Source organism: Pseudorca crassidens, chromosome X (genome assembly GCF_039906515.1).
Source record: "Pseudorca crassidens isolate mPseCra1 chromosome X, mPseCra1.hap1, whole genome shotgun sequence".
Lineage (NCBI taxonomy): Eukaryota > Metazoa > Chordata > Mammalia > Artiodactyla > Delphinidae > Pseudorca > Pseudorca crassidens.
Window position 1 is genome coordinate 114968688 of NC_090317.1, and position 13298 is coordinate 114981985.

Here is a 13298-nt window from a genome sequence, read left to right on the forward strand (position 1 = left end):
TACTACTATCTATAAAACAGATAACCAACAAGGACCTACTTATAGCACAGGGAACTATAGTCAATATTTTGTAATAAACGCAAAGGGAAAAAGAATCTGAACAAGATTTTATATATATATATATATATATATATATAACTGAATCACTTTCCTGTATACCTGAAACTAACACAACATTGTACATCAATTTCTACTTCAGTAAAATAGCCCAGTTATTGTTATACATTAGATTCATTTTGATATTAATTGCAAGGAACCACGGAATGGAAAAAGGGTGCTGACTTTTCAGTGCAGGTGTACCTCAAAACATCCAAATGTTTGCTTCAACAACCTTTGCACACATTATAAAAATTTAACTCACATTTTAATTACATCAGGAACTCCTGTAACATAGAGATTATTTTTAAATGTGCATAATCTGATTATCCATTTTGAAGGCTGGCACCAACATTGGCAAGACAGTTGTACCTCACTGCTGAAAATTAGTGCCGAAACTTAGTTTTCGTCATCTGGCCTTAACAAAAATAGCTATACGCAAAGAAAATACACACATATTCAAATACAGACATATTTTGAAAACAAAAAAACCCCACTAATTGGAGAACCAGAAAGATTCAGGGAAAATGAAAGCAGAGTCAGAATTCTAACTTTAGATGAATATTTGGACCATTAGTCTCGTTCATACCTGAGATCCTAAGATCAGTGAATCACATCTAAGTATCACTATTCTCTTTACTAGTTACTTTGATTTCTTGCTAAATGACCTTCCGTAACTACCCTTACTGAATAATGCCTACATACCATGGGCTGGAATTCAGGGCCATTCAAACACTCATCTCAACAACCTTTGCACCCTTTTCAATCTCTTCCCGCAAACACTATCAGTGATGTGGGAAACCATCTCTCAAGAGTTCAAGAAACAAAGCCATGATTTGTAATATTTGCCAATTTTCATGTTGCTACTGCTCCCACTGTGACCAATTTCAAGCTACCAAAGATGATTTTAAAACTGGCTCGAAAGAGTCCTGAATATTTAACAATTGGCTCTACCTACCCTGTAGGAGTTGATCCAGCTCAAGCGCGCCCCTGACTCATCCCATATTCCAATCAGATGAATTTAGTGCAGCTCTATGAATATGCCTTTCTATTCTCTGTAATGATATGCCTCCATATATAATAAAGTGAACCCCATTTCTTTTCACGTCAAATTCCTAGCCACTCTTAATTTTCAACCTAAATGCTACTTCCTTCTCAGTTTGCTGATTTTACCTCTACACCTCATTGACCTTAACACATTGACTTCAAAGTTTTTTGTTGTACACATCATAATTACCTAGTCAACAGAGGACAGACCTATTTCTTTTTGATATCACTGGCAGCTGATAAAGTGCTTTACACATAATGATACTTCTTAGATTCTTGGTTTGGTAGGGGGCTAACTGGGAAGCGGTTCTTCAGTGACATGTAAGGCAATGAATAAATAAGTAGAGTCCATAAGAGTGTATTTGAGGCCGCAAATTAAGATTAGTTTAAATATACATTCACTTGAAAACAATCCTTAAAAGTCACACTCATGAAATAAACAGTTTAGTAGTTAATACTGTTAGCTTTGCCGTAAGATTGCCTAGGGTTCAAATACTGTCTCTACCACTTACTAGCTGGTGTTATTGGGCAAGTTATCTAACATCTCCAAGCCTCACTTTCCTCGTTTATAAATTGGACATAATAATAATACCTGTCTCATCAGGTTATTTTGAGTACTCTGTAGAATAATATATGTAAAGTACTTAAAACAGTGCCTGACATATATGAAGCATTCATTACACATTTGTTATTAATAGTAAGAGTAGTAATAACAGTAGTAGAAAATAGTGCCTATCACCTAAAAATAAATCTCAAAAATTGTGTTAAAGGAAATAGGAAAAGGGAGGAAGAGATGACTATTTATAGTAATGACAAACACAGGATTTGCTGCAACCTAGGCCTTAAACTGAGCCAAACACTAACTTTCAAAATCCTAATAGCCCCTCTTCTGTCCCACTTTTTTCTTAGCAAATAAGTCAATCGTTCTCCCCATATCCTGCTTCACAGCTCCAGGGTAGTGCCCCACTGTAGAATACCAAAGCCATAATCATGCTTCCAATGTCCACTTGCTAAAAACAAATTTTAAGATCAGCTTTTGGAAACCCCTTCTAAGCCTGCAGCATTCACTTATCTATGGCACAGATGGCCCCAACTCACATTAGCCTCAACAGACTCATTAAGTGTCCCCCTCAAATGCTAGACAGATGAACCCTGAAGGACATGGAACTGCTGACATTTCTTTTAAACATATGACATTTTAAAAGGATTCTGGGTTATCCACTTATTCCACATTGGATAAATATGCTGCCTCCACCGTACATCCTGATGGGTAATAAGGAAATGAGTAAGAGGAAAACTCTTTGTTCATAACCAGGAAAGAGTAAGAAAATATCCAGGCACTTTTTATCTAAAGAGAGTGCATCTGCCTTTTCGATTCACTTTGGACATTGATGAAAATACTAAAGGAAGAAAGTTACAACTCACTGACCCTTAGCAGAAAGGTGAAAAAGCGCTAAAAAATTCTAGGGCATCTCTTTGTCAATACGTATAGGAGAAATTGGGGCATGTGAGAGAAACAGTCGGACATTATACTCCAACTTGGGACTTTCACATTTTTCACATCAGTAATTCCCCAGATGAGTATTTTTAATGCCCATCTCAGAGTGGCATCTAATCTCTCACTAAAATTCATAATCTTGACAAAGAGAAAGTGTTTGATTGTATTGAAATCTCTTTCCCTAGAAGTATCAACCACCTATCTTTTCAAAGAAGTATCAACCAGCTGTCTATCATTGGCATGGCCAAACTTGAATTCAGATTGAGCCTGGGCTTTCTCTTTGCTTGGCCTTCCAGAGGAGCCAGCCACTACATTGCTGCTTCCTTCTTGTGTTCCCGGAGCTATTTGATCTCTTGATCCTTGTCTGTTGATTACGTGCTTCCACATCTGAATTTTCAAAAGAACACTGAAAACACAATATGCACTGAAGCTTATATGTTGTAGGTACTTTGCTCAGTGAAATGGAGTAAGGTTTCCTTATTATACGAGGAGACTCTGAGATCCTCTGAAATATCGAGAGAACAGTCTGGTAGCCCTTTTAAGCGCCAAGCTCTCCAGCATTTCCAGTGATTGCCATGGCCATAGGTGGAAGAAAGTTAGAAAATCTTATACCATTCCAGTGTTATAATTTCTAGCATATATACTCTTTCCCCATAGAAAAACATCATCAGCATTTATATGGTGTAAGAACACAGCTGAAATTTCTATGCTAGTTGAAGAAAACCACTGAAAAGCTAAACTGCTCTACAGCAATGCGAATATGTTGATTCTCAGTTATTACAGTTCCCCACATAACATCCGTGAATCTCAAAACTTAACGACATTCATATAGGGGTTACGTGGAATTCACTTGGTGACAATTCACTGAGCTCTATGCTCTTCTACATGCATGTTACAGTACACTGCAATAAAAATCTATTAACATAGTAAAACTAAAAGAAGGAAATTTGAAAAAATTTTATGACTACTAACAATAGTTTGAATGCTATTATACTCAAACAGTAATATATTAATAAATCCTAGATTAAAATTTTTCTAATTTAAATGGGAAGACATGTTATCTAAAAAAGAAAATTAAGACAATAGGAAAAAGAGTGGGCGGTAATAAAGTGAGGACCAAAAGTTTAGAAATATGGTCTGTTTTACAACTAAAGAAAATAAATTCCATGTAGAAATTTATGAGGAAGAATGATTCCAAAATATAGAATTTTATCACTCACCCAGCCACGTCATTTTACAGACGAGGAAACTGAGGATGGAGAGAAGCCACTTGCTCAGGCTCACCCAGCTGCTCAGCAGCAATGTAGATACTAGAACCTAAGCCTCCTCAGGCCTCCTCCTTTGTATAGTTGAGAACAATAGGCTCCACGTTGCCACGTGACCTTACAACAAAATAATAGATCTGCTAACATGGAAGGTTAGGGTGCAGGTAGATGGCTGCTTTGCAGATTGCAAGGCCCCAGCCTCTGGGAATGTTCCAGTAGTGACTTGCCCAAGGTTGCAAGGAGGCATGAGAAGGCTTGGAAAGGCAACTTAAAGCTCCTGCTGAGACTTCAGTGGAAGAAACCGAATCAACTGAACAGGAATAGCAACTCTGAGCATTTGGTTAAGACCAGATCCCAAGGAGGAGCTGGCTTCATTTAAATGGCCTGAGAAATCTCCAGATCACTGGCTAGAGTTGAATGCAAAGAATAATTTCAAAGATTACATACTGGGGGCCAACTTTGTACCTGTCTGTGAATACTGTGTGCTTTTGAATAGGCCAAAGCCCCTTCTCAAAAGGCCCCCTTGGTAGAATTATCGTGCAGGAGAAGGGAATGAAAATAGCTGTAAGCAGTCATTTCCATTTCCTCTGTTCCTTAAGCAATGAGTGACACTAGGAAATTCAAACAGATGCGGTGCTATAGGGAGAGGAGTTAGCAATAAGAGGCTAAGTCACACCAGCAGAGGGATTAATTTAGAAGGCAAAGTCAACAGAGATGGGGTGATACATGGGAACAAAGAAAAGTTTGAAAATCCAACCCAATGAAAAGGATGCCATCATTCAATCAGGAAAGGGCACTGTCTCCAAAATTACATTTTTGTTTTCAGCAAGTAGGAAACCATTGAATCACTTGACCAAAGGTGGGAACTCAGAACAGCCATGAAATGGTAATGGCAGAGAAGAAAACTAAGGCGCAATGACTGTGAAATGACTCCGAAGTCAATGCCTCCGTTAGCATATCTGTTTCTCAAGATTTTAAGACCAGAATCTCAGACCCACCCGTCATCCATTTCGCAGGTCCTATCAGGCTTTACCACATAAAGAAATCCCAGGCCCTACAAAGAACAGTGTTTCCCTCGTCTCCCCCTGACAGCCTACATTTGCTGTGAATGTGGGGCTGGGTGTGATGGCTGCCTGCCAGTTTCCTGCTAGGGAACTAATGGCTGCAACTCAGCAACTCCTTTCAAACTGTCAGTGCTCAAGCCATTGGTTTGGGGATCTCTTCTTTTGAAAGCCTGTCACAATTCAAGGACTATGGAGATTAAGAGCCCATTTAAGGAGACAGCCATAAAAGTTGAAAATCATGCATTCCTAAGGATGTCACGGCACCTGGTGATGAATGCACAAAATGGTCGTGTGTTTTTGGTCCTTGGTCAGAACCTCTCCAAGCTGGGAGATCGGGGTGGGGATAGGATGTGTAGGTCTGTCTCCCAACCTGGGGTCCTGTGGGAGTAGGCTAAGTGCTGGGCTACGTCAGAGCCTGGAAGTATTAGTAGTTTTTTATGTAACTCATGGAAATTCCACAAGTCCTGCCTACTAGTAGGTAACACGATTCATTACACGGAATCATGAACCCTTGACAAGTTGCAGGGTGCGTGTCCTCTAAAAATGTTCCAGTCAAATCAGTGCCCAGATGCCTGAGCCTTTTCCAGGTCATTCTCCATGGTCACCCCATCCCAGTGTGTCTCCTGAGGTGCTGGGTTACAGAGTGAGGTTTTACTTCTTTTCATCAGCAGAGCAGCCTCCCAAAGAGTGGGAGGAAGCTCAGACAGCAGTTATCATGCCCCTGTAAGTTCTATGACCTAAACAATTTCATATAAACTATGCATCTTGTAATTGGCAAAACGCTACAGCAGTGACATATCTACATGTACATCTATACGCGTATAGTGTAAATCCATCAGTTGGGTTTCTGTGATCTCAACACTGCAAAATACTGAAATTCATAATAGGGGGCTTCTTCTCCCCAAATTCACCTCTCTTGGACAGACATCCTCTTGAAACAAAATTAAAAGCAATAAACAGACCACCTGGAAGCCATGCCTCATCCTTCCCTTATCACTGTGGCCTTAATCCAAGACATTATCTCACCTGGCCTGTCTCCCAACCTTATGTTCACCCACTGTGAGGTTGCGTCACTCTAGGAGCGTTCCTTTTGCATGCTTTTGGCTTTCACTGAGAGTCCCATCTCAAGGCTGCCGGCTTCTCACTCGTCTCTCCAAAGCCTTCCCCACTAATGTGAATATTGAGGTTAGATAGACAAGGGATAACTGAAGATGAGAGCCTGCTATAAAGAGATTTAGTTGATAAGGCCTATGTCAATGAGGCCAAATAGAGCCAGATACCAGAACTCAATTTGTATACATCTAAATAGCTGGGCTACCTGGCAAGGATCTGAAATACCAGTTCCGTCACTTACGTGTCAGTAAGACTGCTCTGGGGAAACTGTACCAACTAAATTCTGATAGTCCTGTGTTAAAATTTTTCCAGTTCCAAAAAGACGTAGTACGTACTGTTCAAGACACTAAATAGGAACGCTTTGTTTTCCTCATCATTTTTCCTAAATAAGATGCACATGACAGCCTCTCCCCTTACACTGACTCACCCAGAGAAGTACCCAAATCTGCCTTTCTTTCTAACCCAGTTCCCTCTTCATTATCAGACATTCTTGATCCTTCCCCTTCATGGACATCTCCAAGCCCAGCCACAGTCCAGTCCTTCAGTAGCTGTGCTGTGAAATTTCATCAGAGCCTTTTGAAAAAGCTAGGGGTCAAGGGCTCGGTTGTATGACTTGGGTAAGCCACTTAATCTCTGAAGCTCAGTTTTCCAATCTGTTAAGGAGGGACCTAGAGTAAATTATCATCCAGGTTCCTTCAAGTTCTGAAAAGAATCCAAAGATTCTAGAATAAAGGAGGGAGGAAAAGGGAGAGAGAGATAATTAGCCTATCTGTCTTTCTTTCGGAGCTATAAGCCGCCCCACTTTCCACTCTCCCTAAACCTGTCTCTGTCATCAGAAGCCCAGAACCTTCCTATTTCACTAGCAAAACGTACTATCGAGAAAGAATTTATTGTCAGTTATTGGCCTACATTATACACTCAGAGATCAGAGACGATCTTTGTATTCTCAGTGTCTAGACCCTAGTTGTAATCCTCTCAATTATTCTTAAAGTACTGAATGGGATGCCTCTCCCAGGCATCTTTTAAATTAAAACCTTATCTCTAAATAGAATGAAAGATTTCATCTCCTAATAAAGCAATTATAAGAGAAGTAAGGAATAGAGGTTATTTTTTGCATAGCGTCCTTTCAGTATCCCTGAAAATTGGTTCACTTTTTTTTTTTTTTTTTGTCTAACCATAAAGCAGGTTAGATAGCTAAAAGTAGATCTAGGGAGAGAAACCCATGGGAGAATGTGAGGGCTATCCCTACTTGTATCAGTCAGGTTCCTGGCAGGAAAGAGAAAGGCACACTCAAATGGGGGTGAATTTTACAAAGGTCTATTTCAGGAAGCCCAACAGTGGATAATCGAGTACTCCGGGGGATAGCACCGCAGGGAGCCATTACCACTCAAGCCTGAAAAGGCAAGGGCACCAGCCACCTGACAAAGTTGTTACCTTCAGCGGAGGAAGCCAACCCACAATGACTGGGCAGGGAGGGAGCTCAGGGAATAAAAACCCAGATTCTCATTCTCCTTCTGCCCACCTAGCTCTTACTGGGTCCTCACATTGGCCAAAAGCAACTAGAAGCCAAAGGGTAAGAGAGCCCATAGAGGCAATCCATAAAAATCAGCCTGCTGGGACAGAGCAGGTTAGGAAAAGGGCAGAAAGGAAACCTGCAATGGCAAGTGGAAAAGGTCCAGCCCACAACTGAAACAACTCACTGACAAGAATGCCACCTTCCATGCAAGCTAGAGCAGGAGAAGCCCAGTTCTGACCCGTTTCACAAAACCTGGTGTGCGTCTCTGGTCTCCACACATCTGCCTCCCTGGGAATAAGAGCAAGAGTCCCCAGTGATTTGAATACACATTTCTCCACAGAAGATATCCAAATGACCCAAAGGCACATGAAAAAATGTTCAACATTATTTGTCACTAGGGAAATGCAAATCAAAAGCACAGGGAGAGATCACGACATACCCACTAGTATAGCTAAAATCAAAAAAAAAAAGTCCCCATGCTTTTTAAATGTTAATTCAGAGTTTAACATTCCTTGTGAAGCCACAAAAAAGGACCTCTACCACATCTGGGCTTGGCCTGAGGTGGAAGATATTGTACTTTAAAGCCTTGGTATATGTTTAGCATTAAGCAAGTCTCTCCACTCCAAAACTGAGCTGTGTGGGCGTCTGATTCAGTGGTCTTGCCCACAGCCCAACCACACCTCAGTCCACCTGAACGTTTCCAAACTCTTTACCATGACCAAATCTTCGGGGTTTGGGGTCTATAGGCTTCCTTCTGTGAAGACAAAAGAACTTGAGTGTCTTCTTAGATTGGATTCATCTTTTGAAGAGGAAGCATTCTGGTAGAGGACAATAACTTCCTGTAGCTTCCAGCAAGTGCCTCTTGCTTGAAAGAAAGCAGCATTTCACTCCAGAGGGCTTTACGAGGGAACACAAACTAGAAAGATCTGTTGGAGCCACAAAAAAGCAGATTCTCTACCTCTTTTCAACAAAAAGGTCTTATTTTACTTTGGCCAGAAAACATGAATCAGATTGCAGAAAGCAAAGTCCCGTCTTGGCTTTAATAAGGCCCAATTTTAGTGCTGATGAAATACTTGACAGCAGTGTGGGCGTGTCTAACTCGTCACTGAAATGAATGCCCCCACCAGAATTCATGGGCCTTTCCAAGAAGCTAATGCAACAAAAAAATTGTTTACTCCCTTTGAAAAATAGGCAAGAAGAATCACAGACTCTATATTAGAAAAAGTAAAATAGTACCCTTTCCTAGATAAACATAGTCCTTCCTGCTTGGGAGCAAACTGTCAAAAGACTATAGGTTTCAAAAGAAGGGATGGGTTTAAGACAAGCCAGAATGATGTCAAATTTCGTGGAGTCCAGATGGTCTGTCAGACTTGTCTTCGGCTGCTTGGTTTGTGGTGATTTTTTTTTCCCTGAGAGCTAAATAGACGTGGGTGATAGAAACATAGCAAGCAAGCCCGGGAATCCATCTGAATCACTGTAGTAAATCTATTTCAGAATGTGTGCCCACCGAGAGCTTCACTTCTTTAACAATTCTCCTTCCCCTGAGAGGTGAGACTCTGAAGCCATGTCAGCGCTCTGCTCTCACCACTCATTGACCCCAGCTGATTGGACCAAAAGTGGATATTTGACTCAGGGATACCAATTCAGAGTCTAGACTGGCAGGAAAAATGTCTTTCACCATTTGGTATGGGGACACAGAAAGGTCCAGACAGCTAACTGTAGGCAGTCATTTTGTAAGCTGATGTAAACTCAACTGAAGGCCACCATTTAAAGGCAGCTCAGATGTGCCATATATAAACATAGCAGAAGAACCAGCCTGAAGAGTAAGAGAAATATGAAGCCAATAACAGAGATTAGCAGGTATAAAAGACTGTGTGATCCCAAAGAGAGAAATGAGTACAGATGGGAGGGGTCTGCCTTCACTTATATGTTGACTTCCCAGGTACTGTTTCCAGTCCCTAATGAGGCGCATGCCTTGCCCTTAGCATCTCACACACACCCTTGTATTCCTCCAGGAAATGTCCCCTTTCAGTTTAAACCACTTTGGATCTTCCCATCAAAATCACCTGTGGACATAATTAACTCTGGAAAACCTGAATCAGGCATCTCAGGGCTTTAGCTTCCAGAAGCAATACCATGCAGGCACAGAGAGGCCTACAAAACCGTTAAGCCTGGTTCTCTAATAACAAAACGAAACCCATCAAAGGGACTCTTTCTGCACAATCACAGGAGACAAGAGGACTGGCAACTGTCCAGCAGAAGATGGAGTTACATGAGGCAGCTATTAATGCCCTGGCACTGGAGGCGGGGGTTTGGGGGAGGGTACATATCAGGGGCAGGGCTTCTTCACGGGACTTGCTTCATTACTCTGTGCTTTGTCAAGGCTTTACACTTAGCAGAACTCTAAGAGTTGCGTTTACATTTTGCTGTCACCTCTACCATTGCCTGTTTTATGTATTAGCCCGCTCTTCCTCTTGACCACACCAAGCTTATGACGCACTGACCCTATCAAATCACGCTTGTTTAATTCAGCAAGGATAAAAACATTAAAGTTAATTTTTAAAGCAGTGCCTTATAAAATACGTAACATGTTCTACAAAATGACACGATGTACTTCCATTTTTTAAGGCCCTTGCTTGTTGACTGTTCATGGAGTATCTCCAGATAATGACTAAGTTTGGGGTTACGTGCTGTCGAGGCTCTCACATATTATATTTCTACTCTAGTCAGCCCTACAGCAACCCTGTGAGTTTAGCAGGGCAGACGTCAGTAAATTCACTGTAAATGGAAAAAGGGAGGCTCAGTGAGTGAAGTGCAGCTACCCAAGGTTTTACAGCTAATATACATGAACAAGTCAGGACACAGATTCAGAAGTTCTAACTCTAAAGCCTGTATTCTTTCCCCTACAGAGGAGTGTTGAATTGTACAGAATGTCTAAAGTACAGCCTTTATTGTGGGAACCTATTTAATGGGTTCTCACTACAGTGTTTCCAGGTAGTAAAATGTGAGTGTACTCCACGAGAGTTAAGACTGTCTGCCCCGTTCATGGTGGCACCCCAGCACCCAGAACAGGATGAGGTACATAACGTCACTTGGACTGGTCTTCCTATAAGCAGAGCCTGAGATAAGGATCCATGTGGAAATGGGTCATTAGGAAGTGTTCCCAGGAAACCCATTGGGGACTAGAGAAACAGGACTGAGAAGGGAAGGAGACCAAGCAAGGAAAAGACACTGACTCCCAAGGATGGTGACTGGCTCAATCCCACAAGAGATCCTGTGGAGACAAGTCTAACTTCAGAGTGGTCCCTGGTGGAGGGCATGATGACTGGAACATTTATGCCTTCTCGTCTATCAATTATTGCTTAAGGGATGCCCACAAGGGGCTGTAAATTCCCAGGCCGTTTTGGTTCTTCAGGCAAAGTGGGTTCTGAGAGCTTGAGGGCAACCCTTTGACAAATAGACACAGATGCTGGCTGCTGGGAGTAAAACCACACCGGGAGTCCTGTGCACAAAAATTATAAAGGGGTCCACGGGAACACGGACAGGGCACTGGCAGCATCCGGCACAGTGCTCAATAAGTATTTCTTTTTAAAATATATATTTTATTATATTTATTCATTTTCTTAACAGCTTTATTGGAGCATAATGGCTTTACAATGGTGTGTTAGTTTCTGCTGTAAAACAAAGTGAATCAGCTGTATGTATACATATACCCCCATATCCCTTCTCTCTTGCGTCTCCCTCCCACCCTCCCTATCCCACCCCTCTAGGCGGTCATGGAAAGAAGGAAGGGCAGAGAAGGGCAGAATACTGTGTTCCGTGTGCTTACTAATATTATACAAGCCAAATATCCTGGCAACATTTGCAGATAGATACGCTTTTCTCCATTTTACCCATAAGGGAACTGAAGCTCAGAATGGTTCAGTAGTTTGCCTGAGGTTATACAACTTATAATAGTACAGCCAAAACTCAGGCAGGTCCCTCTAGCTTTACAGCCTCTGCACTCTCCACTACTCCACTGTATCGTTGAGCTGTCGTTCCATGCCGCCTGGCCTCCCTTTTCAACTCACCAAGAGTGAGCTGAGCTCTCATAGGTCACGATTTGGATCACTTTGCAGCATCCACATTCCTGAGCCCCGCGCACATTTCGTCTCTTATGCCCTTAGATCTTGTCCATTTGAAACACAATCAGAAAAAAAAAAAAAGTTGGACATACAGATGATCAGATAAAAACTGTTAACCCACTCCCTGTGCAAAAACGACGAAAGATGCCAAGGCCTAATGAAGAGTCCAGTCTCCTGAAATCTCCTGGCATTTTCAGCAGACTGCAGTTTTCTGAGAATGTCTGTGTTTTCCAGAGCATGTCTGCTCAGAATGTATGAGCCAAAACCTCCTAGGGATTTTCCATCACTTGTTTATACTGTGCCTGGGTCTACCCGAATGAGCTTATTATAAATAAGATAGAGTGATGGGATTTTTTTTCATGAATTGAGACTGAAAATTGGTTTCAAATATTGTTTTCTGCTTTAAACTAACAATAAATGGCATTTAGACTGATTGCACTATTAGTAGGTACAGAGTGCTGAGTTTTTAAGGGATTATAACCTGGTTTAATATAATTATGAAACCAAATCACAATCAGAGGGGTTTGGTAGGAGGTTACAAGAAGCAGCCATTTCCTTTTTTCTGTATAATACTCAAGCCTATCCCATTAAACGTTCAATTCCCTTTCAAAAGAAGAGAAAAGAAGATAGAACTGCAAATTTTCCCAGAGCTTAGTGCTCTAGTTAAGGCATTAACTAGCCTCTGCTTTCCTCCAGGATCCTTCTGTCTATGATGTTTTCTCCACCAGTCTCTATCACATTCATCCAATTTGTCTCAGGAGACATCCTAACCACTTTCCTAATTTTAATTCTATAACAGGACTGGTCTAAGGCTGACAGGGGTGGACCGGGCCTACTAAGGATCTGCCCTAGGGCAAAACTGTGAAAGCAGATTGAATTTCATTTGTATCTTCCTTTCTTGTGGCCCCTTAACTTTTCAGTGTCCTCCTCTTTCCCCACCAAGTTTCCCAGAGTGCTCACACCCTACAGCACTGATGATCGATAATCACTTAAGTTTGGAAACTCTCTCAGAGGCACTGCCTTTTACAGCAGCAGCAACAACAACAAAACAGACCAAAAAACCCCACAATGCTTCCCCTCAAAGGATATCAGATAGTGTGGCAATCTCATGAGGCCATTTGTCAGGATGCAGCCTCTCAAAGCAGTGCACATAGGCTGTGCTCTAGTTCACTGATGCGGGTACGGAAACAAAGAAAATGCCTGCTCTTTACTAAGAAATTTAACCACACTCACACATCCTCTGACTTATGTAAGGTGAAATTTGCTCCTCCCCAAAATGAAAAAATACAACCCTAGCACATCTGTCTCTTTTAATCATCCCTGTAGAATCAAAATAACCTCAACTTTTTCTTAGCTGGCACAAAGCTGACCACAGAAACCTAAGTAAGTCCCACGGAGCCTAGCTCAGTTCAGAAAAATCAGCCAGCCAACCCGTACATTAATAAGCAGTAATAAACAGATGTTGTTTTAAGCCACTAAGTTTGGAGTAGTTTATTACGCAGCAATAGCTAACTGGTAATGGGGCTTGTTCTTCATCATAAATAAGCTAACATTATGCAAAGCTTATGCAAAAAA